This window comes from Zonotrichia leucophrys, chromosome Z, assembly GCF_028769735.1.
Source record: "Zonotrichia leucophrys gambelii isolate GWCS_2022_RI chromosome Z, RI_Zleu_2.0, whole genome shotgun sequence".
Lineage (NCBI taxonomy): Eukaryota > Metazoa > Chordata > Aves > Passeriformes > Passerellidae > Zonotrichia > Zonotrichia leucophrys.
The window spans coordinates 43,895,906-43,921,674 of record NC_088200.1 but is presented as its reverse complement, the minus strand read 5'-3'; the positions used below and the strand labels follow the sequence as shown (position 1 = coordinate 43,921,674).

The 25,769-nt window shown below is 39.4% G+C and overlaps 1 protein-coding gene across 2 annotated transcripts in view; it reads left to right on the top strand.

Moving 5' to 3' along the window:
• Nucleotides 1-25,769, top strand: part of BNC2 (basonuclin zinc finger protein 2) — a 328,552-nt gene that overhangs the window by 231,117 nt on the left and 71,666 nt on the right. The gene's annotated exons all lie outside the window — the stretch shown is intronic.

The following is a 25,769-nucleotide window of genomic DNA, read 5'->3' as shown; positions in this document are numbered from 1 at the left end:
TTATTGTAGGAAATGCCTTAAATACTGCAAATACTGAGGTTAGCTACCTGCAAGCATGATCTGGCCATCAAAGGCAGCTGACAAGTTTTCAAGGGCTACTGTTTGACTTGGGAAACTAAGATGCAAGTCAGCAGCTCTGTCATCTTTTCTTTCCATCTTTAGAAAGATACCTAAAAATGTATAGATGAAATTGGGGTTGTGACCATGACTATATTGGAAAGTATCCTTAAGTATAAACAGGAAAATCCTTTTAATAAGGCCATTTTTAAAGTATAGCTTTAAATAAAGTATTGCATACATTTTAGTTGAAATAGACAATCAGAAGAAAAATATGTTCAACAAAAAGCTGGACAGGCTTGTTTTATGGGTATGGTCATAAATATGCATATAGCTGCTTATCTGAAAAATTTCATAATCTATTAAATTCCATAGTAAATTTTTACATTTTGTAGGACTATTTCTGATTAATAACCTAATACTACATAATTCTGAATTCTCTTAATTGCTGTTGACTTTGTAGGAGCTCTTCATTATCTAGAATGCATCCAGTTATTGAAGTGGACATACCTAAATAATTTTGAAAATTTTAGTTGCTGATTTATTTCTTTATTTTGTAGGCAATGATAGCATGCTTAGAACTTTATTCAAAATATGGGATTTATACCTGCTCTGAGAAATCCTGACTCTATTTCTTAATTTGTCTTCCGGTTTCTGTTCTTTGTATGTAAGAAGTAAATTAGCTGTATGTGGATTCCATGGAAAACTTCACCTTCTGTGCTTGCAAATATTTTCTTAAATGCCCTATATTTTGGATTTTTGCAGAAAAAAATACTGAATTTTAAAACAGCCCTAGAGAAAGAGAACTAAAATGGTTTACACTTTAATAGTGACATTGTTTTATTCTTGTTAGGGCATAGATGGAATGGAGCTCTTTAATTCTTTCAGGGTTCTCTCAGGCATCTATTTTGTAAAGGCTAAGTATTACACCTATTCAAATAGAACAGAATCCTTTTTTTCCATTACCAATCTAAAATTAACATATAAGGATATATCCATCATACTTGTACAGCAGATATCTATGATGTTTGTATGATATAAATGTATGATATTATGTATTTATACATTTTACATATGATATATAATAAAGATGGATACATGAGGGATATCTACAGAGATATGTACTGGGATAATGTGCATATTGCATCATATTTTAGATTCCTGGATTCTGAATGCAACTGATCTGGAGAGCTGAAGAAACTTGATTTGTAAAGGAATTAATGTAAAAAATATATCGTTTTTAAGATATAATATTAGAAATCTGGTTACTAAATGTGATTAATAATTAGGGTTAATATATTCCAAGCATGAAATGTAATTCTTTGTTTCTTACAGACAAGAAGACAGACTGAAATCAGTAGCTTTCTTGTTTTAAAGGCTGTTGAATCATGCTCATATTGATTTTTTTTTTAACTATCTTTTGGAATGACTCAATATATGCAAGAATGGCTTGTGATATAATTACATAGATATTTATACAGACTGAGACTGTGACCTATGAATCTGAAAGGTGTAAAGGCCTGTAATACCCCATTAGGTCACAGTTCAGTTTACCCAGCTAAAAGTCAGTCACATGGTAGCCCCCAAGGCATGAATTTTGCCATTACTATATTCAACAACAGTATATTGAATATTATGCCATTTAAATGAGAACAATTACCAGTGAAAGTTAAAGGCAGCTGTTACAGACTTGCCACATATTGACTTCATTAGCACTCGACTGTGGATTTTCCTAATGAGAGAATGAAGACCTATGATAGGTGTGTAGTCGAGCATCCCTGTTAATTTAGCTGTCTAATTTCAAAAAATCACACACTGCTCAAGGTTAGAAGGGAGGTCATCTTGTCCAAACCTTCTGTCCAAGCAGAGCCACCTAGAACTGTTTGTCCAGGACCTTGTCCAGATGGCTTTTGAATGTCTCCACAGGATCTCTAGGCAAAAAGTGTTTTGTTGTTTCCATTAAAGCTAGAAAACTCGGTATACGGCAGAAAAGGAAAATTCTTAGTAAAACATACATGCAGAGAAATGTTGGAAAAATGAATTAAATCGATGATAATAAAAATGTCTTCTTTAAAAATAGCTCTATTGAAAGTATCTGTTATAAAGGAGAAAGAGCCGTGCAGGGAAATTTGAAAGGAAATGTGTAGTAACACAAGCACAGTAAAAGTGCATACAGGTAATGTCTTCTTTGGGCAAAAGACATTGTTCCATGAAGCTTATCATTATAGAATGAAACTTTTCAGACTTGTTTGAGGCTTTCACGCTCAGCTTTTGCATACAGAAAACGGAACAAAATGTTGTAAGCATTGTACAGGAGTTTCAAAAACATCAAGTACCAAAACAAATCATCCAGAGTATCGCAAACTATGGGACTGTTGATAGGCTATCATGCAGTGAACTGAGGAACATTTGACTCTCAGTCAGGAATTACAGTTCTTTGTAACTTGTCTGTCCAAACCCACCTAAGTTATCAACTAATTGCAGTCAATTCTAGTAAATTTACCATACATTCATACATTCTCATTGTACAACAAATGCAGAAATATATATCTGTAGGAAAAGGTTTGCTATGGTAGTGTAGTTAGAGAAGCGCAATCTAGTAAAAATAATATTTTTCACTTGTAACTTTACAGAATCACTGTTCTCCTGTTTTTTTCCTCAGGGGACGAAAAAGAGGAAGCTTAGTAGCAAGGACTAAGAGAAGTAATAGATTAGAAAAAGGTAATGGTTGTAACAGATTCCAGAATACTTTGTTCAGGTTTGAGTTCCAGTGTTCATTGACCACCATGCAAGAGATTTGTTAAGCTGGCACAAAACTTGAGTTTTATTCTTTGGGATGGTCTAAGACATCCACTTCGGCTGAATGTGCCCTCAGTAGGATGAAAGTGTTAAAATATTTTAACATTTTCTCTAAATGGAGGCGTTCTGAGGAGTAGGGTAGATGTATCCACTCAAAGTCAATTACTGTTGTCTGATGATTTCCACAACCAACCAACCAACCAACCATCCAACCAACGAAAAAAACCTCAAAAACCAACAAAATGAGCAACCACCCTGCAAACCTCACAACTTTTCCCTTGTAACTTTAGAGAAAAAGCCCATGGTTTGCTCCAGTGGAGAAGCAAGAGAAAAACAATTGTTTATTAATGCTGCACAGTGGATGGGATTATTTGTAATACCTTCATTTTGACTAATAATGTTTCCGAATAGCAAATTAAAAAACAATGGGCAGAGAAAAAAACAGTATTTATGCCTTCATTCAGTGGATGCATTAATAGAGCACAGGAAGTCAAGGAACCCTGAAGCCACAGAGGTAATTTGATAACACCTTTCACGTTTGGGCACAGTCACAATATTGCCAGTAATGGCTGAAAGGCATTAAGACCTGGCAAGATTCTCTGGCCTCCGTGCAATAAATTGAGTTTCTAGTGAATAGATGCCTATCAATGAAGTGTTAGTGACAATTTGGTCACCAATCTCATCAGACCGTCACATGATTAATGTCTTGGCAGAGGAGCTGTTCTCTCATCTTTAGAACTGATCCTCAGAAAAACTTTATGGCATAAAGGAACATTCTGGATTGTGTTTGCTCCATAGGAATTCAGAGTTTCTCAGATTTTAGAGTTGCTTTTTTCTACCTCAAGGAACTAATTTACTGTATTTGGTATCGACACGTATGCAGTCGATAGTGAGCCTGTAAGTTTCCTCTTTTGGGAACACCTAACTTCCCATGTCTTTTACATGACAAAAAATTGTGTCAAAAACAGTGGGTGTTTTGGTTCAGATACTGCACATGATACTCAAAGAGATGTATATGACTAGTCTCTCTATTGATTTGAATGATGTTACATCTTCTATAAAGAGCAGCTCAACTGTGAGTCTCCGTCCCTGGTTTAATTCCAGCTGAGCTGAGAGAAGAGGTAACTTTGCCAGCTGTTGTATGATCCACCAGAGATCACAGGGTTGGGGAGAATACTTTACCCCATCCATGTGCTAGTGTAGCTACATGTGTAATTGCTCCCTAGCCAGGTTCTCTCTAAACAAACCAGGTTAGAAAAATCCTCCTTCTAAACATGTGTAAGTTAATGCTCATTATTCCAAGAGGAGAGGGCTAGAGAGCAATTATGCCACTAGCAGTGAACAGCTGGGGCACTCAGCTTTTACACTGGTCCAGCTGCAGAACACAGGACATGTGATTACAACTTAGAGGCCATAAACTGACTCAGTGCAAATAATGATTCAGTGTTTGAGTAACAGCTCAACACTTTTTTAACTGTTTTGTGGTGAAATAGTTGTACTCTCTTAGTGAAAAAGATGAAAATACATAATTTCTTTACAATACAAAGAAGGAAGCAGAGGAACAGAATAGAACATTGGCAGAATTAGCAAAAATGGTCTAGGAGTCCCCTTCTTATCATGTCCTTGAAAAAAGTAAATTAGTCAGTAGCTCATAGGCAATCTTTTAGCTGCCAGACTCTCTGGTGCCACCCACAGCTATGAGAAATTTTTAAAAATAAAAAATAAATTTTTAAAAATAAAAAACACAGAACAAAGTCAAAACTAAAGCCAGCTGGAAGACTGTGGATATTTTATAGATCCAAAAGGAGACTCACTCACAAAAGTTCATTTACTGGACATTGCATGGGGAATCACTAATCCTAAATGAAGGTCTTATCTGTAGCAAAATCAATTCTGAAAAACGACGAAATTCAAATGTATTAGTTTGCTTTAGGAAAATTAGTCTAGTCTTTTATTGTTGTGCTTGTTCTGTAGTCCTAAAGCAACTGTACAGCAAGAAGTCAGCTAAGAAGGCATGCTCTCTACATGGTTCCAGGCAGAGAGTGGAGAGGTGCAGGCAGTTTAAGACATCTTTTCAGAAAACCAAAATCCCATTAACTAAAACAAACTCATTAAAATTATTAAATAAATAGCAGTGTTTAAGTAATTCAGTTCTGAGATTTTAAAGTAAAAACTAGCTATATGCATATTCAAACTACATGCTTACATATATTGATATATATATCAGCATATATATATACCAGCATCTATATAACTAATATTGTCAGTTATATTTGACAGTTCCTCAAATTTTTGGAAAACATCTTTTCTTTTGGTAGTATAGGTAATTTGGTTTCTGTACTAGTTTACTACCACTTGTTCATGCACACTATTTTTACATCCAGATTAAATGAAGATATTTGGGTAGAGACCAAAGAAGGAAACTTCAGCATCTTCAATATTATCATTCCTAATTTCTTTTCTTTCTCAAAGTAATCTCTTAGCACTTCACCTTTTAAGTATTAACCATTTGCACAGACAGAAATTGCTTTACTGTTCTTAAACTTAAATATTGCCCACCATTGGCTTGTCTGTGCAGGATTTCAGAAAAGGATGGGTTCTGTTGCTCTCTAACCTCTTTTAGAGACTTTATAGAGTCTTAGTTTTTCTGTTTGAAATAATTTAAGATCCTTGAACTTTTGCTGTAGAACCCAAGTGCAAGGACTATTTCATTTAACAGCTTGTCAAACAGCCTCCAATGCTTAAACATAAAGAACATTAGAAGGAAAACAAATAAAAATAAGCTCTGATATGAGCTTTTGCAATGTAGATATGGAGTGTCAGGTTGCTGTAGTGATGATATCATACTTTCAGTTCAATGTAGTCTGCTATCTATAATCATGAGTCATGAAAAGTTTCTGTCAGGTTTTTTTCCCCAAGTACTGTCAGGTTATTTTACTGGTTTTGTCTCTCACAACAGAACACCATTAAAAGGTTGGTATGCTATATTATTTGTTAAAGAAAATTAAGAGAAATAGGGAACTAAATTAAAAAAAAAAAAAAAAGAAAAAAGTTGACTGTTGTAACCCAGCAAATATTACTTGACAGTTACACATATGAATAATAAAAAAAGAAAATTTATTTGTGAAGGTCTTGTATCGATTTTATTGGCATTGCTTCCTCATTGGTCTATTTGCCAATACCTTACTTAATACTTTTCACTCTTTTAGCTGTGGCCACTGGAGGATTTCCATGTGTTTTAAAGAAGTAGTCACTTGGTGTTTCCATGCCTCTATGAGTAGCATGCCTTTTTTATTAAAAAACCCCATACTTGTAAAAGTGATGCAGATAACGATTAAGAAGTTCATCTGGTAAAGATTTTAATGATGCCAAAGTACAATCTACGATACATACAAAATTGTCTTACCTTAATAACTTCCACCCACATTTAATTACTTGATAGTGAAGAGAACTGCCTTTTTACGGATTAATATGTTTTTTCATTTTTGTTAGATACAATTCTGTCTTGTGTTTTCTTTCCTTCCTTGTAGATATTGTTAGCACTCATGTGTGTTCTTTAGTTCTGATGTTCTTCACCCGGGGCCTCAGAGCAACCAAGACTCAAAGCTGGGTAACATTTATCCAGACATCTAGTCCTGCAGTACACACGGGATTTAAAAGTGTCTCTTTTGTAGATGCTCTGCCTGTTTCTTTTTCTTTGAGCCTCTCTGTTCCTTTGTTCCTCTTTTTCCGCTTCAACTTCCTTATCTTTTCTTTTGTCATTGCCTCCCATTTCCCTCCCTTTTTTACTTCTTCCCATCTTGAGCCTCACCGTAGTTTCACTTCCTCTTGTTCTCTGATTTTGCCTCTTTAGCACAAGAAGATGAAAAGGATCTGTTAGATGTCCATCTCCTGAGTGTTCTATTCCTCCCATGGCATCACTGTATGCTAATATTTGACACTCTGGAAGTTTCTTTTCTCCCCTGTGTGTCAGTTTAGTATGATTCCCCTACACTTCTGTGGAACAGAGATTCTCCTCCATGCCCCTTCCTCTTCAGTATTCTTCTTAGCTGTTCTAATCTAGGTGTGGCTATTTAATCTCTACCCTAAACAGAAGGTGGAAAAAGCTCAGATAAACCTTAAAAGACTAAAAAGAGAGATAGGAAGCACTGTTGTGTGTTTGAGCAAAGCAATGCCACTTCTTCTGCAGTGTGGAGTACTTTCAGATTTTTTCTGTATCTGCAGTATCATGCCTAACACCTCTCTGATGCTTTTGGTGCTGTACCTCTAATAGTAACACTACTGATCACACTAGTACCACATCAGGATATTTATCATGGTTCACACTTTAACCAAGCAACAACAAAAATAAAGTCCAGTTTGATGACACTTCTGAATGCCAGCAGAAAAGTTACATGACAACAGATGTCTCAATACATGCAAAGATCATTGGGTTTTCCAGAATATGTGCAGCTGGAGAGCTGTGCTATTGCTGCTCTGTGTCTTGCATCTTGCAAGGGTAATGAAGCAGAGGGCTGTATAACCCCTGGTAATCAACAGCAGTATGCATCATGCTAGTTCCTAATGACTACTCTGCAATAGTTATCCTTTATAGCCATAGCAGTTCACATTGCTCAGAAAAGTAAAGGTGGCTGTTTAATGGAAAACATTTATGGCTGTCAGTCAAAAAAAGGGGGAAGAAAGAAAGAGAGAGACTTCTGTGTAGGTGTGTTTGTTCTGTCTGGAATGTATACTGACTAGGGTGATCCTACTAGCTGTGATCCTACTCATGTACTTTTTGCACAGCTAATAGACTGCAGAGCATGGAAATGTCTGTTACTGAAGGTCTGTCAGGCATGTGCCAGGACCATGTGTGCTTGCTTTATAAAATGGAGCTGAAAATCTCTTCACCTGCCAAGGCCTGAGTTCATGATCCTGTGTCTCTCTTGTGATAGTTGATGAAATCACAAACACCCAAAGCAGAGTGAAGAATGAAGGAGGTGGGAGGAATAGTTCATTCCCTAGGCTGTTTTAGGTGTGAGTGATGCCATCAAGCATTTCAGAAGAAACAGAGCCCTGAACATGGGTCTTGGCAGGTAAGCCAAGGAGGAAACTATTTCCAGCTTTCTTGCTTCAGAATGTGGTTGAATTTCTATTAACCATTTACAATCACATTTTCCTTCAAATATGTATGAGTGTCTGTATGTGTGTGTGTGTTTGTGCATATATATGTATATTTGTGCATATATACATGTACTTTCACAATCTATAAATTGTATGTATATTTTTAATTGATTGTGATTGTTGTATCTTTGACAAAAATCTCTGGGTTTGAGATTGATTCTCTGTGGATGAAGGGAGGGGAGAGAAGGGCTTTCCTGGTAGCCCTTTTCTTGCTCACAATGCCATGTTGAAGCCTGTACCAGAACATATCCTGCACTATGTCAAACAAATATCACCACTGAGTTGAGGTCAGGATCTTGGGGTTGCTGTTCACCTCAGTTTTCTTGTAGGAAATGCAGTGACCTGTTACAAAATAAAGAAACCCACTCCCCTCCTGCCTGTGGAGGGGAGTGGGTTGTGCCAAGAATCTGAGGAATTAACATAATTCTTCTCACAAAAAGCAGCTCAGAGATTAGAACTTCTGCTTTTCATAGGCTACTAGCTTTGCAGAGAACCTTGGGCTGAATTCAAATCATGGTCCTGGAGGTGATAAGGTTGTGATATTAACCATTCAGCTACACATCAATGGAAATTAAATCAGAGAGTATGGAGTCCAGACCATGACACTTAAATGGATCTAATATTTTTCCAGTTTAGAAACCTCTTTCTTTGAGTTTAGATGTGGTTTTGATTGTCTGTGTGTCAGCCCTGACTTCAGGCACTTAGGAAATTTAGGTCCACAGACATTTAGGAATCAAGAAGGGCCACAGAGAATCAAACTTGTCATCTGTCCAGCATCAGTTGATTTACTGTTTTTCTTGAAGTCCGAGGGATCTCAAGGGGACTTTTTTCCCTTGCAGCACTGATCTTTCAATGAGGTGCTAGTGCCTGTCCTGAGCAATAACAAGGAATAACAGTGAAGTGTGAGTGACTCTTATTAGGAGGGGTAAATGTCATGAACACTTACTGTTGCCTTCTAGGCAGTAAGAGGACAGCATTGAATGTAGACAGACAACCCCCTTTTACTTATCAAGGTACATTTTGATTCTAATGAAGATGAACTCCCATATTTTAATTAAGAAATTCACTTTTCTTTCCTATGCGGAAAAATCTTCTCTGATTTGCCTGTCATTTTGCACCATGTTCTAGAATTTTGAATACTTAGCTTGAATCCAAGAAGTGTGTATTATTCTACTGGCTCTAATATATTAACTTGCTGCACAAGTCCTTTGTGCTTCAGTTTGATTTTTTTCTCCTCCCCCACAGCTTTAACAAAATGTTCTAATCATCCCAATTTATACTTGGATGCTGTTAATTAATGTTTATGAAGTGCTTTGAGATCCTCTAATGAAATGGAATGTGTAATTATGATTATTCTTTAGTAAAATTCTAAAACATCACCATCACTGGAACAGTAATTTCAGGAATTTTTTTAAATAATTTTTTTATCAAATAGAAGAGAAAGATTCCATGTCATTAGTTCATTTTTATCTTTTATAGTAGGGTAAGGTATGTCTTTTTCTATCCAGTCTTAGTGGCTTCTTCAGGATGAATCTTGCCAGAATTGCACCCTGAAGTCTTGCATTCCATCTGCTGGAAAGGGCGTGGAAAAAGGGTGTGGAAACCTCTGTTACTGAGTGGCAGTTGTCTGCACAAAAGGAAGTAATTTGTAGCACAAGTAGATTTTTTTGAAACTGCTGGCCCAGTATATGTCAGCTTGCTGGGTTTGTTTGTATCTCTGTAGCTTGAGCAGTGATGTAGATATAGTCATAGAATTAACATAATTACACTTTTATCCATGCATTCTGGATTTTGGGTGTCCATAAGTTGTGTCCAAGTTGACATATGGTGCTGAAAACAGGAATAGAAGAAATAAGGCCACTCATCTAGTTGCTTTTAATGTAGCTTATGTTGCACCAGGCTTTCCATTAAAAGCTCTCGGACTGTTTAGAAGTAGATAGGGCAATGCCTGGGAAAACTTGCTCGGTTCATGCTGAGGATGTAATGTTGTGATCCACACAAATGCTTTTGTCCAACTCATCTCTTTTAGAAAGGATTTCATAAAATGAAACTAAATTTGGGGTGAGAGAATTTAACTAGTACTAATTTGGTTGCTTTCCATGTGAAAACTGGTTTCCTATTGATAGGAGCATTTCAAACTGTACCATAGCATGCAAAACAGAGCTCTTCTCTCTCATTTGTAGGTTCAAAGAGTTGTGAGGTAGTGCATGTAAGACCCATGACATTAATTTTCTCCCACAGCTGGAGGCAGAGATATGTTTCTTGGTACAAAAAGAGTGAGAAATTAATAAGGTCTGTAGAAGATTGCTCACGGTATTGTATTTGTTGTGAGGCTGCAGAGAACCTGGATGTTAGAGAATGCAAGAAGCTCTTCTGGGACAACTGACCAGCAGACATGGGGCTGTCCAGAGATAGAACAGCAGCCCATTGTGGTGTTTATGCAATCTCAGACCTAGTCATTTCCAGTCTTCATTCGGGGACTGTGGCATGAAAAGCCTGTATTCCCCCAGCCACGTATGGCTAGGAAATTGATTGTACAGGATGAGCCAAAGCTTTTTAGTTTCTTTGGTTTGTTGGTTTTTTGGTGAATATTAACCTGATGATGAAATAGTTCAATGAAAATATAATACCTTAGCATAGAACTGATTATTGTATCAATGATGAGATTTGTTGGGAGGGGAGGGAAGAGAGTACCAGGGCAATTTTGGAAAATTTTTATGGCTTTGATGCAATTTGGGCAATCCAGTCGAGGTTGCTAAGTCCCCAACTGTCAATTCAAAGTTATTTTATACTAATGCAATTTATTATCTTTGTCCATGCCTGAAATTATTAGATTTTAAAAATAGTTAGTTGTTCAGGACTAGTTCATCGGCGTGTGGGGTGGTGGGGGGGGGTTGACCTTGACTCTGGCGGGGTGGGGTGCAAGCGGGTTGGCGGGACATTTTGGTGAAGGGGGGGTGGTGAATATGGGGGTCCGGTCGGATGTCTTGTGTTGGGGTGGTGTTGGGTGATGAGTGGAGCGGGGGTGTTTGGGGGGGGGGGGGGGGGGGGCGGGGGGGGGGGGGGGAGGGGGGGAGGGAGGGAGGGACGGGGAGGGAGGGAGGGGGGAGGGAGGGGGGAGGGAGGGAGGGCGGGGGGGGGAGGGAGGGAGGCGGGAGGAAGGAAGGGGAAGAAGGCAGAAGGAAGGAGGAAGGAAAGGCAGGGGAGGAAGGAAGGCCGGAGAAATAGGAAGGAAGGAATAGGAAGGAAGGAAGAAATAGGAGGAAGGAAGATAGGAAGGACGAATAGGACGGCGGAAGAAAGGAAGGAAGGAAGAATGGAAGGAAGATGGAAGGAAGGAAGGAAGGAAGGAAGGAAGGAAGGAAGGAAGGAAGGAAGGGGGGGAGGGAGGGAGGGAGGGAGGGGAGGGAGGGGGAGGGAGGGAGGGAGGGGGGAGGGGGGGAGGGAGGGGGGGAGGGAGGGAGGGAGGGAGGGAGGGGGGAGGGAGGGGGGAGGGAGGGCGGGAGGGGGGAGGGAGGGGGGAGGGGGGAGGGAGGGAGGGGGGAGGGGGAGGGGGGGGAGGGAGGGGGGGAGGGGAGGGAGGGGGGGAAGGGAAGGGAAGGGCGGAAGGCGAAGGGCAGGGCAGGGAAGGGACGGGAAGGGAGGGGAGGGAAGGGCAGGGAAGGGAAGGGAAGGGAAGGGAAGGGAAGGGAGGGAAGGGAAGGGAGGGGAAGGGAAAGGGCAAGGGAGGGAAGGGAGGGAAGGGAAGGGAAGGGAAGGGAAGGGAAGGGACGGGGGGGGGAACGGGCAGGGAAGGGAAGGGAAGGGAAGGGAAGGGGGGAAAGGGGGGGAGGGAAGGGGAGGGAAGGGAGGGGAGGGCAAGGGAGGGACGGGCAGGGCAGGGCAGGGAGGGCGGGGAAGGGCGGGGGGAAGGGCAAGGGAAGGGGGGAGGAAGGGAAGGGACGGGAAGGACGGGAAAGAGAGAAGGAAGAGGAAAGCGAAGAGAAGGGAGGAAGAGAAGAGAAGAGAAGAGAGAGCAAGAGGACAGAGAAGAGCCGAAGAAGAAGAAAGGGGAAGAGACAGAGAAGAGAAAACAGAAAGACGAAGGAAGAAGAAGAGAAGAAAGCGAAGAGAAGAGGGAAGAGAAGAGAAGAGAAGGGCCGGGGAAGAGAAGGAAGAAAGAGAAGAGCAGCGCAGAGAGAGAAGAAAGAAGAGAGAAGAGAGGAAGAGCGAAGAGAAGAGAAGAGAGAGAGGAAAGAGGAGGAAGAGACAGAGTGAAGAGAAGAGGCAAGAGAAGAGCAGGAAGCGAAGAGAGCGCGAGAAGACGCGAAAGAGAAGAGAAGAGAAGAAGAGACGCCGCGCGAGCAGGCCCAAAGATCCTCTCCCTCCCTCCTCCTATCCTCCCTCTTCTCCTCCCCTTTCCCCTCCTCTCCTCTCCTCTCCTCCCCCTCTCCTCTCCTCTCCTCTCCTTCCTCTCCTTTCCTCCTTCTCCTCTCCTCTCCTCTCCTCCTTTTCTCTCCCTCTCCCTCTTCCTCTCCTCTCCTCTCCCCCCCTCCCTCTCCCTCTCCTCTCCCTCTCCCCCTCCTCTCCCTCTCCCTCTCCCTTCCCTCCCTTCTTCCCTTTTCCCCCTCTCCCTCTCCTCTCCCTCTCCCCTCTCTCCCTCTCCCTCTCCCTCTCCCTCTCCCCTCTCCCCCCCTCTCCCTCTCTCTCCCTCTCCTCTCCCTCTCCTCTCCTCTCCTGCCCTAAGCTGGAATTCTGTGGGGTGAGTGCCAAAACGATGGCAAGCACAAGGTCCTTTCCCACCCTGCCATCCCCTCCGCAGTGTCTGTTGGTCAGCTATGGACAGCTGCTGCATCCTCAATTCCTTTCCCTCTAGCTGGGTGGCTCCACGCCACCCTAGAGCACAACTCTTTGACTCTGGCTGCACAGTGAACCAAGACTGTGACCAGCCTGCTAACCTGATTACATAGTACACACAAGTTAAGGTATGAGTTTCTGTTCCCATTGAAACATGTGGACATCATTTACCAAATACCTTCTGTGAAAAAGGGGACTTGCTTGCAAGTACTTGTTAATACATGATGAACTGGGGTAGCATGAGGAGTACAGCACATCTAGAATCAAATACAGGGAAGGGAAAATTCTTTCTTGAATCTTACATTTCCAACAAACTTTGGCATGTTTAGAAACCAGCTCTCCTTCCTAGTATCCTAGCTTTTTATTTCTGTTGGCAGCTTGTCCTTTGTGTCACACAAAAACTTACAATGAATCCATAAAAAACCAAATAGGACTGCATTATGTTGGGAGGAAAAAAAGGATACCTGCTTTGGTGGATGGACTAAGTGTGTGGAGGTGAAAAAAATACAGTGTTCTGTATAATCCTTAGAGCATTAATTTTGACCCAATAACATGGTAAATAATGTAGACTGAAAAAAACCCCACACTTAAGGTTTGCACCATAAGCATTGCAGTAATCCTTGTGACTTTGTTGGTTTGTTTGTTTTTTGGTTTGTTTTTGCTGAAAGGTAGACAACAAAATCTTGAAGTTATTCTTTGTGCATTTACAGTTTTTAAAAATAAGTTTGTTTTCCTCTTTGGGGCATAATAGCAACAGGCACTGATATCTTCATGCAAACTTGGGTATCGAAACACAGGCTTCTAAATTCAGAGGCCTACCCCTAAAGAGAAATTAAAGAAATTGATATTTCAATTTCTATCTATGAATACAAGAAAGAAAATTCTCATTCAGAGGCAAACTGCTTGTAACCAATGGAAAAAAACTTGTGCAGTAAGACACTGTTTAATTGAAATGTAGGGATCAAAACTAAGCTCACCTTGCTCACTGTAAATTCCATGCTTTTTGACAGTAAAGCTTTGGGAATTAACTTTTCAAATTTCACTCTCTGAAATTTGACTTGGGTTTCCTATGCCTTTAGACTAGGTTCTCTAGCATGCGAATTTTAAACATTTTAAAAAAAAATTAAAAGTAGGATGGAAGAGAAACAAAGATTTAATCAATATCTAGGGAAATAAATGTAGTACTTTCAGAATTATACTAATGGCAAATTCAACTAAAGTTCAGTTCCTGAATCTCTTACTAAACCTTTAAAAATGATGTCATGTTTCTTTTATACTCAAAAGTTGTGTGAAAAGCAGTTTCCACAAAGCATAGTGTTTAATAAAAATAATGATCAATTGTAAAGATAAAATGTAACTATCTCACTTGCTTTGATAATATATTTAAGTATTGATTCACAGTGTGAGAAGTTCAGACACTGAGGAATCATAGCAGCTTTCCATAAGAACCAGAATGAAACAGAGAAGGAGAAATATTTAAATATTATGAATATCGGGAAGAAAGTAATGAGTAAGTTTTACTAATGTCACATCCACCCCCAATACACACATGTAGGGGACTATTTGCCTTTTAGTGATGTTCATTTTGGAATGCTAAAACTGAAAGATTTGGACTAAATCCTGAAAACAGTTACAATGCTGAATCAGTTTCTGCCTTTATATTTTAAAGCCTTAGAAGCTTCTTGAAGTGTGAACCTTTTCTGGCTCGCATATCTCCCTCCTCTAGAGCATACAAGAGCACAGTGTCCCTGTGGTATGGAAATGAGAAGAGGCAGTAACCATAGATAAAAACAGTTTTCTCCCTCTACCTTGGAGGAACCCAGGTGTCACTGACTAGCCTTCTTTTTTTCTTACTTTTCCTATTTTAGAGTCTGTGTGAGACACTATTTCAAGAAAAACTGAATTTTAAAGTTTTAAGCTTAAGCATTTAGATTGTTAATGCTTTTCCTAATTTTCCCCCCTTTTTTTACTTTTTTTTTTTCTTTTTTTTTTCTTTTTTTTTTTAAGATTAGTCATTTGGCACATTTTGTTGCAGGGAAAAGTTGTCTCTGTTCAGATATCTAGTGGGTGATTTCCAGCCTGTGCTTTGTGCAAACCTAGAAGTCAGTGAACCACCTGCTTATTGTCTTGGAACCTGGCTGATCTTGCAGGTATTGAACTCCTCTACTGCATTAAAAGCCCACAAGAAAAGCTATCAAATTATTTCTTAGGTTTTTTCCTTGCATGTAAGCAGATGCAGAGACGCATCTTTGCAGTGGAATAGGAAAGGACTCGAAAACAGTTTCTTTCATGATCATGTTCACATTATGAAAACATTTCCAAATTCCTAATGGAGGGAGGGGTGTTTGTGTGTATGGGGGTTTTTGGGTGTTTTGGGGTTTTATTCGGTTTGTATTCCCTGCTTCTTTTGGTTCAGAATTGTACTAGAGAAATAGTTTATTAAGGTTTTTGTTCAGGCCACTCATAATATACTCGCTACTACAAAGCTTCATTCCTTTGGGAAAAAACTAGGTGACTATATTATTGTAGGTATTGTAAGAACATTATAATATAAGCTTAACAATATGTCTTTCAAACCTGGGAGGGGGCCAGAGATAGAAGAAATTATCTCCACAATAGAAATATATTACTTCTCATTTCAAAAGAAAACTTCTTTGAAAATATTTCTTTTGCATATTATATTTTCCCCCCATTTATTCATGTCAGTACAGGACACATTCAGCATCTGTTCTCTTCCAAAAGCCCTCAGGAAAAATTAAAAAGCTGTTCTTGCAAATTCATCATTATTATTAAGAACCATATTTCACCTCATGGTTATCTCAGCCCTTCTCTTGCTCTTATCTGCACTCTGTGATGACATTGCCTACTTGAGCAAGGCATCGTTCCAGCCTCGTCTCGTCTCTCCCACCTTAATTTGTACCGATGCGTTGCAGTTTGGTGACAGGCAGTTGTTCGTGCTTGAATAACCCAAGATTTGAATTCTACAGTTTGTGGCATCCATGTAATGCTTAGCAGTGGGTACAGCTGTTAACTATTCGCTTATAAATAATCTTTTTCCCCTCTCAACCTGTCTCCCAGGTAGTGTACCTGTCACCATTAATAACTCATCGGTAACTCCCCCGTGATTTGGCCCATCACTTGTCATTCACAGTGGAGCACTGCTCCTGCCTGCTATTGAAGCTCACACAAGCTCCTTCAGCTATTCACTCATCCCAGCAGCTGTGCTGTTTCATATTCCTGACTTGCGGGAAATTGCGCTGATGGTTCCAGCGCTAGGCAGCTCAATTGTCCCCTCTCATCGCTGACTGCACGCCGGGCCTTGCCTTCAGGAAGTATAATGTTGTCTGCTGCAGACACTGAGACACCTTACAAACTGTCTTAAGTCAAGTCTCACTCAGCCATGTTGATTTCACTGAAAGTGTAACCCTGGAATTATTTTGAGCTATTATATGTAGTAAGTATGTGCACACCTCCATTTAATGCTAAAAGATTGGTCTTACTCTTTCTTTTTACTGTGGTAGTAAAAACACCCTCAATGCTGTCCATCCTCCAGAAATCTGTACAAAAAGACAGCTGAGACTGTACCACCTACCTATATAGTGGAAGGGGAGGGAAGATAGAATTGAGTTTGGTTGACACCTTGTTATAAAAGGTTATGTTTTTACTCCATTACTCTACATAACATAAGGCTAAACCCTTTGAGAATAATATGCTTCCTTTCCTAAGAAGCTCTGACTGGGGAATTTACTGTTACCTGATCGTCTTCTGTAGAAGAAGCTTAACTGTAAGCATGGTGCAGTCTGTGAGCAGGAAATCCTTAGGATCAAGGCAAGAAAGTGTCAGGTCCCATGATCAAGGGTAGTGCTTTGGAGAGGTGCTCTGAAGTGATATGTAGGTTGCCGCATTATTTTTTCAGGTGTTGAATAAATACAGTTTCTGCTTTACGTATTTCCTAAATAAGGAAACTGACACAAAGCAAGTTGCACCATTTAACACCATTAATATGATGATATTTGGAATACTGAGCTTTAATTATTTGCTAATGTAAAGTTACTTGCAAATACTTGACATAGATGGTGACATCTTTCACTTGAACAGGTTGTCCAGGGCCTGATCCAACCCGACCTTCGAATAAATCAATAAAAACCAGAGTTTTTCTTCACGAGTGGTACTGGAGGATTGCCTTGAGCAAGGCATTATTAGGAGAAAGTGCCTGTATTGAGTTCATTTGGATGGTGATTAAATGACAGCTCTTAGAGGGAGGCATCCCATGCAAAGAGACCTGAAGGTGGAATACTCTTTCAAACTCTTTGTAGTAGTCAAAACCACTGATTCTATGGAGGCACATTATTAATTGATGAGCACCACTGATTCTTCACATGTGTACTTAAGACTTTTCATCTGGGTTACAAATTGAGTGATAATATCCAGTGAGGAACACTAACTTAGCAGAATTAACTTCCCTAAAGTAGCACTTCAGTGAGGTGAACCAGCAGTGGACTATTTGACCCCTAGTTATGGCATCTTTTAATACTCATTATCCTACTAGATAAATTAGATTGCTGACTTTATTGGTTTAGGTGCAAAGCCCATTGAAGTCACTGGGAGCAATTCCACCGCAGGCAGGGAATCACCACAGAAGGCAGGTATCAGACGTTCCTTGAGGATGCAATGCAGGCAGTGCGTTGAAGTGATCCTGACCAAGTGTGAAAGGCGAACTCCACCTTGTGAAGAGCTAGCATGGTTCTTTTGGGCATCAGTATAGTGGACTGTTCCACTCTCATGGGGTTGCTGGTTAGGAGCCTTTCTTTTTGTTGAAATAAAAGCTTCTTCCTCACAATTAATTATTAAGTGTTCCAGGGCTCTATTATATATTTATATGTTCTTGAGAGCTCTTCTCTTACATGTGTTCTCTCTCATTGGTGTTATAATGTCACTCTGATAGCTGTTCACTTGCTTCATTTCTTTCTGTCAGTTTCTGGTCCTGTCACACAAAAGAGAAGGATGCTGTATTGCAGAGAAAATGATGAGACCAACAAGGGCTGAAGGCTCATAGATAAATGGAACATTCTTTTTTTTTCTAAAAAAATCAAATTCTATGTTGATTTGGAATATTTATGTTCCACTTTAAATTTTAGAAATATTTTACCTTATTGCAGACCAGCTATCCTGTATTGTTTTGTGGATCCCTTTAGGTACAAAATGTCTTCCTAAGTTTCTGGCTCCAGTTGTTGTTTGTCAAAGAAAAAAGCATCTGTATCTAATTTTATTACCAATATATTTTCTTTTTTACTTTTCTCTCTGTCACACCTTTATTTTTTCTTGAACCTCTGTTTATGTGAGGAGTCATTCATCAAAGAAATCTTTAAATGTACACACATCCACGTGAAGTCACTTTGACTCAGTCTCCCCTATCTCTTCAGAGGTTGCTCGTAAAAAAACAGGCATGATTTCTCAGACAGTTATGCACATTACTGGTTTGCTCTATTGCTCTCTTTCTTTGGTTTGAAGTACTTGGTTTCTGCCGGACACAGTGGGGTTAAAAAAAAAAAAAAAGTTAGTGGTTTGGCACTTTCCAGCTGCTTCTCAGGAGAATATAAAGTGCTAGTGGATCAGGTCCAAACCAGTGGATGTTTAAGAGGAGGAGAAAAAAAACCTAGCTGAAGAGCAACATTCTTGTGCGACGTTGTTACCTTCTGTTGTGTTAAAAAAAATTGTTTTGCTTTACAGTTTTAAATGCTCAAAAAAATGTTAGAAACACCAAATGACCTCCAGGCCCATTGGCTCTCCAGACTCAGTTTATCAAGTCTCCTCCACCTTTTTGCCTGTAAAAATCCAAAGTGAAGTGTGAAAAGCATCAGAAAGTCTCATTTGTGCCAGTGCAGCCTTTTAGTCGCTTGCCAGCACCTTCATTTCTTCATATGTTTCTAGCTAAGGTCTAACATGGAACAAAAACCCGACAGCAATAGAGACCAGATGCCAGTATTTCTTCTCTGTCACTTGGCTGCTGAGCAGATGGAATTTATATCAATCGGGCATGCTAGGAGGAAGAGGCCGTGGCAGCCAACATGTGGAACTGGGGCTGAGTGACATTTTTGCTAATGTTTTGTCCTTGTAGAACATTATGCTTCCTCTTTGCTTATGAGCTGTGGTTTTCCTGACTCAGACGAGGTTCCAAGCCCAGCTGGAATGGTTGTCTGCCCACCGCCCCCCCTTTTAAGGGAGTGCTGGGAGCGATGGAGGAGTGGTGGGGCCCTGCACAATGGAGCTCTTTATAAAAATACCTGACATCTGCATGCAATGCACCAAATCATCTTAGTTGAGCACAGAAATTCACTGGGCATTACCAGTCACTTTTTGTCTGTTTTTGTATGCTTGTTTGATTTATATAATGAGTGAATGCCTCTGGCAAAGGAGTACTTTGAGCATGTTATTGGACAGGAGCAATTTTCCACGAGGTATTGTCATACATGGTCTCAGAGTAAGAGTATTAAAGGAGGGAAAAAAAAAAAAAAAGGAAAAGGGAAGAAAAAAAAGGAAAACCAGGCTTTTCCTTTCTGTTTTCAATCACCTCTTGTAAGAAAACACCCAAAAAGCAAAACCTTGAGAAAACTTCGTAAAGCATAAATTGCTCCAGTATCCACTTGCTTAGACTATTCTGCAAGCAGAGATTGTGTACTGCAAGAGCCATAGAATGCACGTTGGCACTGAAGGTTTGGAAATTGATATGAAGGCTATGTATGCGCAAAAATTAAGTTCCCAATGAGACTTCCAAAATCAGCAAAGAAACAAAGCAACAGGAGGCAGTTCGTTTCAGAAACAGGAGAAACAAAAAAGTTGTGGAGGGTTTGCCACAGTGTTGTGGTTTCTGTTCCAGCTCTAAAACTCTTGCTCCTCCACATGAACGGTGTTGGTATTAGTAGAGAGATTCTTGTGGGTAAGGATCTACACAATCAGACTTCAGTGCCAGGAATTTATGGTTGTGCCCAAGTTAAATGGTTTATAATCACTTGTGCAATTAATTCTAAATCAGGTTTAGATTTACATCTCATAAAAGTAAAATAAATGAAAATATTTGAGCTCTTTAATTTGACAGAATTCGTCGCAATCTTTAAAGGAGGAGTGGCGCAGGAAACATGAGCTTTTGAATCCCTGAAGATTTTTGTTTGACCTGTGTGTCTCATCCTAAACTCTCCAGCCAGCCAGCTTCCCTTCATCTGAGAATGCCGCTGTAGCTTGTCAATTTCTCTTCTGATTCATCTGGAGGGGTCACTAGAGAGTTGGTGTGAGGTGGAACCTCCCCTGTCATGGTGTGAGTGAGCTGTCTGAAGGCAGCTTTGGACTGGTTTAGAAATGAAGGGCTGAAGGCATCTTTGAACTGCAGCCTCGTAAGTGCTATAAAGCATTTGCTTTCTGATTGAACTGCTATTTCATCCTGGAATTTTGCACATGTCTGATACTTTGCATACCAGCCCTGCCAGTCACATGGAATCTAAGACATTTAGCAAATCAAGTCAGGTAACAAGTCATCATGTTTTACATTTTTTATGAATATGAATTAAAATTGCTTCCCTTTTTAAGGCAAAGTGCTGTATTTCATTAATAGACCACTAAAGCAGTGTCTAAGTGTTAGGTGCTGGTAAGATGAACTGAATGTTGGTGTAGTCAATGCAATGTGACAGGTGGAGGCCACATGCATTTTAGGCACAGTCATGTCATATTTCACTTGTCACCAGGTCAGTTATATTTGTTGTAGTATAAGCATGAAGCCCACCACCTAGAACCAATTTTTTTTTCTTTTTCTTCTCTTAAGATGGCTGTCCTCTTTATCTAGTCAAACTAAGACCATAATGGATACATATCCATTTGTGACCAGGAAAGCGTTTGGTGGAGTTTTTTTGCTTGCTTGCTTGCTTGCTTGCTTGCTTGCTTTTGGGGGTTCTTTTTTGGTCTTTTTTAGTCATTACATGCAAGAACATGGAATCAATAAAACACTTTTAAATCTGATCCATAAAATGAAGCTGGCATAAATATATTACAGAATTCTCTTATGCTTTTTGTTAAGGGAATGCTCTGATAAGTAACATTTCTACACTGATTCTGATTTTATCACTTTGAAATGTGGAAGCCAAAAAAATTTCTTGCAGTAAAACCATATTAATGATTAGAATGACTTCTTGTTACTTTTATCCTGTGGTGTTTGAAAGTCATGTTAGAGTAAAGAGGGGGATTTTATGATAGACTTTGCCAGTGAGCATAGAATTTTTCAATTGCAGAAGGGAAGCAGACTGGATGGATAACTCTGATTTTTTCCTTGAAGAATCCAATGCATATCTTGACTCTCACCTCCTGAACTCTTGCATATACTGAGGTAAACAACTGCCATTGCAGTGAAATCCATAGTTCTTCACAAGGCTTAAGGAAATACTTTTTTTTTAAAATCAATTAACCCGTGTTTATGACAGTATGTTAGTAACAGTTTCCTGGTACTGATTTTAATTTTTTCTGGTTGAAATTAAGAGATTAGTGCACAAGGAAATAAGACAAATTTGAGTCCCTCACATCCTTTTAAGTATCATTGGGGTGGCAGATCTTGGCTATTATTTAATTTTATTTTGCTTACATACAGTATAAGAGAAAAATTGCCATATAGGGGTATGTAAATTGCTGATGTTTCACAACCCAGCTGAATTAGCCTCCTTTTCCCTCCCATATACATGAACGCTCGTACCACTGTAGAACACTACATAAATTTCATAAATCTGAGTCTTATCTGAATCTGCAGCATTTGAGAGAATTGCAGAAAAGACTGTCAGCACAAACAGCCTGTGAAACTTCATACAGATTTGGAATACAACTCTCAGATTTTCCAGCAGTGACATTGGAGTTCAATTTACACCTACTCTTAAGCTCTGTGTTTTGTATACGAGATGTCACATCTCTGCTTTAGTCATGTCAGGATGTCTCTGATCAGTTTGAGCCACAGAAACAAACAGGTCATATTAATACCAAAGGTGATGGAGTTTAGTTTTCTTATTGGGGAATGGTTGCTAGTATTGTTTTTGACTCTGAGGGAACTTAACCTGGCCTTTTTATCTGGAGAAGAAAGTAAACCTTGTGGGTAATATAAAATTAAGAAAAAGAACATTTTAGAAAAACATCAAAAAAGGCAAAAAACATGCTTGAGTACTCCTAAATTACTATTTGCAGTTGCTACTGTTCCAGCTGTTCATTCTTCATGTAAAAATGCTAGATATTTAAATTTCAAAATAGGGGTAAATTCTGAAGATGCATTTTTAGAGACTTTTTCAAAGCTAGTTCTAATTTTTTCTAATTCTACCAAGCAAATAAGTCTCTTCATCAGTGTATCTATTTTATAGCCTTGGAAAGAGCTTCATTATTAATTGTAATGCTCTCTTGCTGTGAATAAGGAAAAGAAGATTAGGCTGTATATTGTGTTAGGATTGTTCAAATGCAGCCTTTTATCTGTGTTAGTATATCTGGCATAGCATAAGAAAGCACTAGCATGAATGTGTCAGAGAACAAAAGTTAAGAGTTTTCACAGATTTTTAGCAAATGGTATATGCAGCACTCTGTGTCTAGAAAGAAATCAATGCAAGAAAAACAGTGTAGTTTTTCTATCAAGAAATCCAAGCAGTATGAAAGTAAATGGGACATTTGTATATTTCATGGCTATATATGAAACAGAGGGATAGTGGGAAAAAACCCTACAATAAATAACAAGCTTTTTGCGCTGGATTCACAATTCTCTTTGTAGCCTGACTGGGTGAAAAAATTTTAAAATCATGCTCACAGTGTTGAATATTTAACAGAAATTTGTGGCAGAGGACTGTAAAATACAGAAGAGCTCTTGTATTTACCAGGCCACCCCGAAAGGCAAGAGGGCATAAGGCACTTATAAACAGTGGCAGAGCACAAGCAATGTTGTCTTTGAAAAGTTTCATTTTTCCCTTGAATCAGCTACAGTCTCTTGCTTGAGGTCACCACAGTTTGCAATCTTTGGCAGAAGGCTTCTTCCATTTTTGGTAGTGGCAGTCTGAATTTTTTGGAAGTGTTTTCTTCTCAAACTGCCATTATCTTCCAAACCTGTTTCATGTTATCATTGTCAGATGCTTCTTCCCTGAGTTTCTCAGAACAAAATGTTGTGTTTTCCGGGGATTGGGTTGTGGGGTTTTTTAAGCTTGGAATTGAGAGTCATATGGTTATGATTTGAGAATGTCAAGCCTGATTTTTTTTTTAAAGCAGTACCTTTCTCTCTGGGCAGTGAACTCACTGCAAAAACATCAAAGGGAATGTGTGCTGTTGGATCAAGGTGATTTTTTTTTCCTCGACCACATCATTGCCAGCTGTGGTGTTTATGATTAGAGGCAGGCGTTCCAGACACCTCTGAGTCCTTGCTAAGCGTCAGATCTTTAACGGGATCCATCCCAGCTGAGTGACACTAAACAGACAGCCGGGGGGAGTTGGTGGGATAGAGCAACAGAGGAGGGGGCCTTTGGTGCTCAGCGCACTCGCCAGCCAAGCTTATAACAAACTCAGCTAATGCTAGGCTTTAGGCTGCCTAGAGGCCCTGCATTATGCCTTTCAGGACTGCTTTCATTAGCAGAGGGGATGACTAGAGCCCAGCAAATGCTGTCATTGATCCTCTCACACTGAGTGCATGGACGTGCAGCATTCAGGTCACAGCCTACTCAGCTTTGAAGCAGTTCCATTTCACACTCCTGACAGCCACATACTGCCGACATGCCAGAGCTGACACAATTCCCTCTCCGATCTGATTCTTTGCTCTGTGCAGCTAACTACATTGAATTCCCTATGGATGTACCTTCCACTCGAAATATTAACACTTGTTTACTGGTCCTGTTGACATAAGAATTCTGCAAATAGCTAGCATTTCTGATAGCAATACTCCATTTCATGCATTCTTGGTTTTGCTGCTCCTTACTGTACCGTTCTAGAGAGTATTTTAACTGTGTCAATGCTAAATTGTCTCCCTGAGCAGAAAACAGGCTGCAACATTTCCTCAGAATAAAAGTTAGATACCCAGATTAGATCCAGAGTCCCTACTCTGAATACTTGGCTCTTAATTGGAACTTTTTAGAGGAAGGAAAGTTTCAAATGCAGCAATTAGCACAGAAGTCAGTTGGCTTGTAGTTGAGCTAGTGGTGTGGAAGCAGCTATTGTATATAGTGCCCTGGAGGCCATCCAGAATAAAGGTCACATAATAAAGGTGCTGGTTAGAGCAAAATCTAAAAGAATGTAAATCAGTCAAATGTCACTGTAACAGAATTTTAAGACAGTACATTGTGCTGAAATTTCTGAATATTTTCCAGTGCCATTGTAGCAGATTTTAAGAAATCCACTTAAAAAAAAACTTTAAAATTCTGTTGTGTGAAAATCTTTCTTCCAACAATAAGTTCCTTTTACATTTCACTGTCTTTTAATATTCCTGAGCTTATGCTAAAGCAATGGACATCCGAATCAGTACAGAGGAACTGCATTACTTTGTTGCATATAGTAGGAGTCAAGTCAGCCATCTCAATGTAAGAATTTTTTGGTTTTGCTTTGAGTCAGAATAAACAATAGTAGCTGTTCCAGTGTGAAAGAGGAGAGTTCCTAAAATCAATCAAGTTCCATTAATCACTGCAAGATGAGGATGAAGTTTATTTGGCCACATGGTGAGGTAGTTAGGCTTTGCACATGACTTTTTGTTTCAGTCTTTCCTAATGGTGGTAAGCAACCCTCAAAAAGTTAGATACTTTGATTCAGAAAAAAGTTTCCTGCAGTGTCTGGAATGAAAACTTTTTTCCTTTTTTTTTTTTTTTCTTTTTTTCTTTTTTCTTTTACATGAACCCAGAAAATTTGACTTTGGAAAACAAAGTCTTGATTATAAAATTGTGTTTGTTTTCAGAACTGAAAACCTTGGGGCTGTATTTCAAAAGTGGCTTCTGCTGTCTAGCCAAGTCTGGACCTCATGAGTCAACCACTTCTCTGCAAGAATTTCAGCCCAACATATAAAATTGAAAAAAATTGAGATTATGGGGGCCATGACACCATTTCTTAGATGATTCCCCACTACCACTTGTTAGCCTTTTTTTTTTTTTTCTTTGATTAGCTTTTGTCACTAACTCATCTCTTTTCAGTCCCTGGTAAAGCATTTCTGTATTTTCCCCTTCTTCCCCTGTAATCATCAACCTGCACAGTTTATTTTTCCTACTTTAACAACATTTTTTTCCTTTTTTTATTTTAATAATACTATTCTCTGAGGAAGGACATTGAAAAAGAGAGGTTTGTTCTTGTTGGTCTGCCTTCCTTCCTGAAAGAGAAGACAATTAGTGAACAAGGTGCAGTTCTTTTACTTGATACCATATGTCCAGACTTGTCTTAGTCACTTCTGCAACAATCTAGAAATGACGACCTGGGGTGCTGGCAACTGTTTTCACTGTCAGGAAGCATTGGTTGGGATGCCTGGAACTACATTTGGTAAGGAGCTGAGCTGTCAAGTGACCCACATATAAAACCTGAAGAAGTGAAATGGTTTTATTGATTAACTAATCTTTCAATTCAACTCAAGAGTGTCGACTGCCTGTCCAGCATAATTATTCAGTAAAAAGGGGAAGGGGGAGGAAAAGAGTGAAATGGAAAGAGTAATTGGTTTTGCAATTGGCATTATTTTATTATACGATTTGCACCTTTCTGATGCACTGGCAGCCCCATGTCCCTTTGCAGAAGACTTTGTAGTCTTTTTCCTTTTCACGGTTAATGATATATATGACGAACTACCAGAATGCAAGAATAAATTTAGTAGCTTTTCAACAGAGTAAGTTCTCCGTGGGACACACAAGTTTGTGAAGACTTAAGTGAAAACATTAGTGAAAATATTCTCTTTTTAC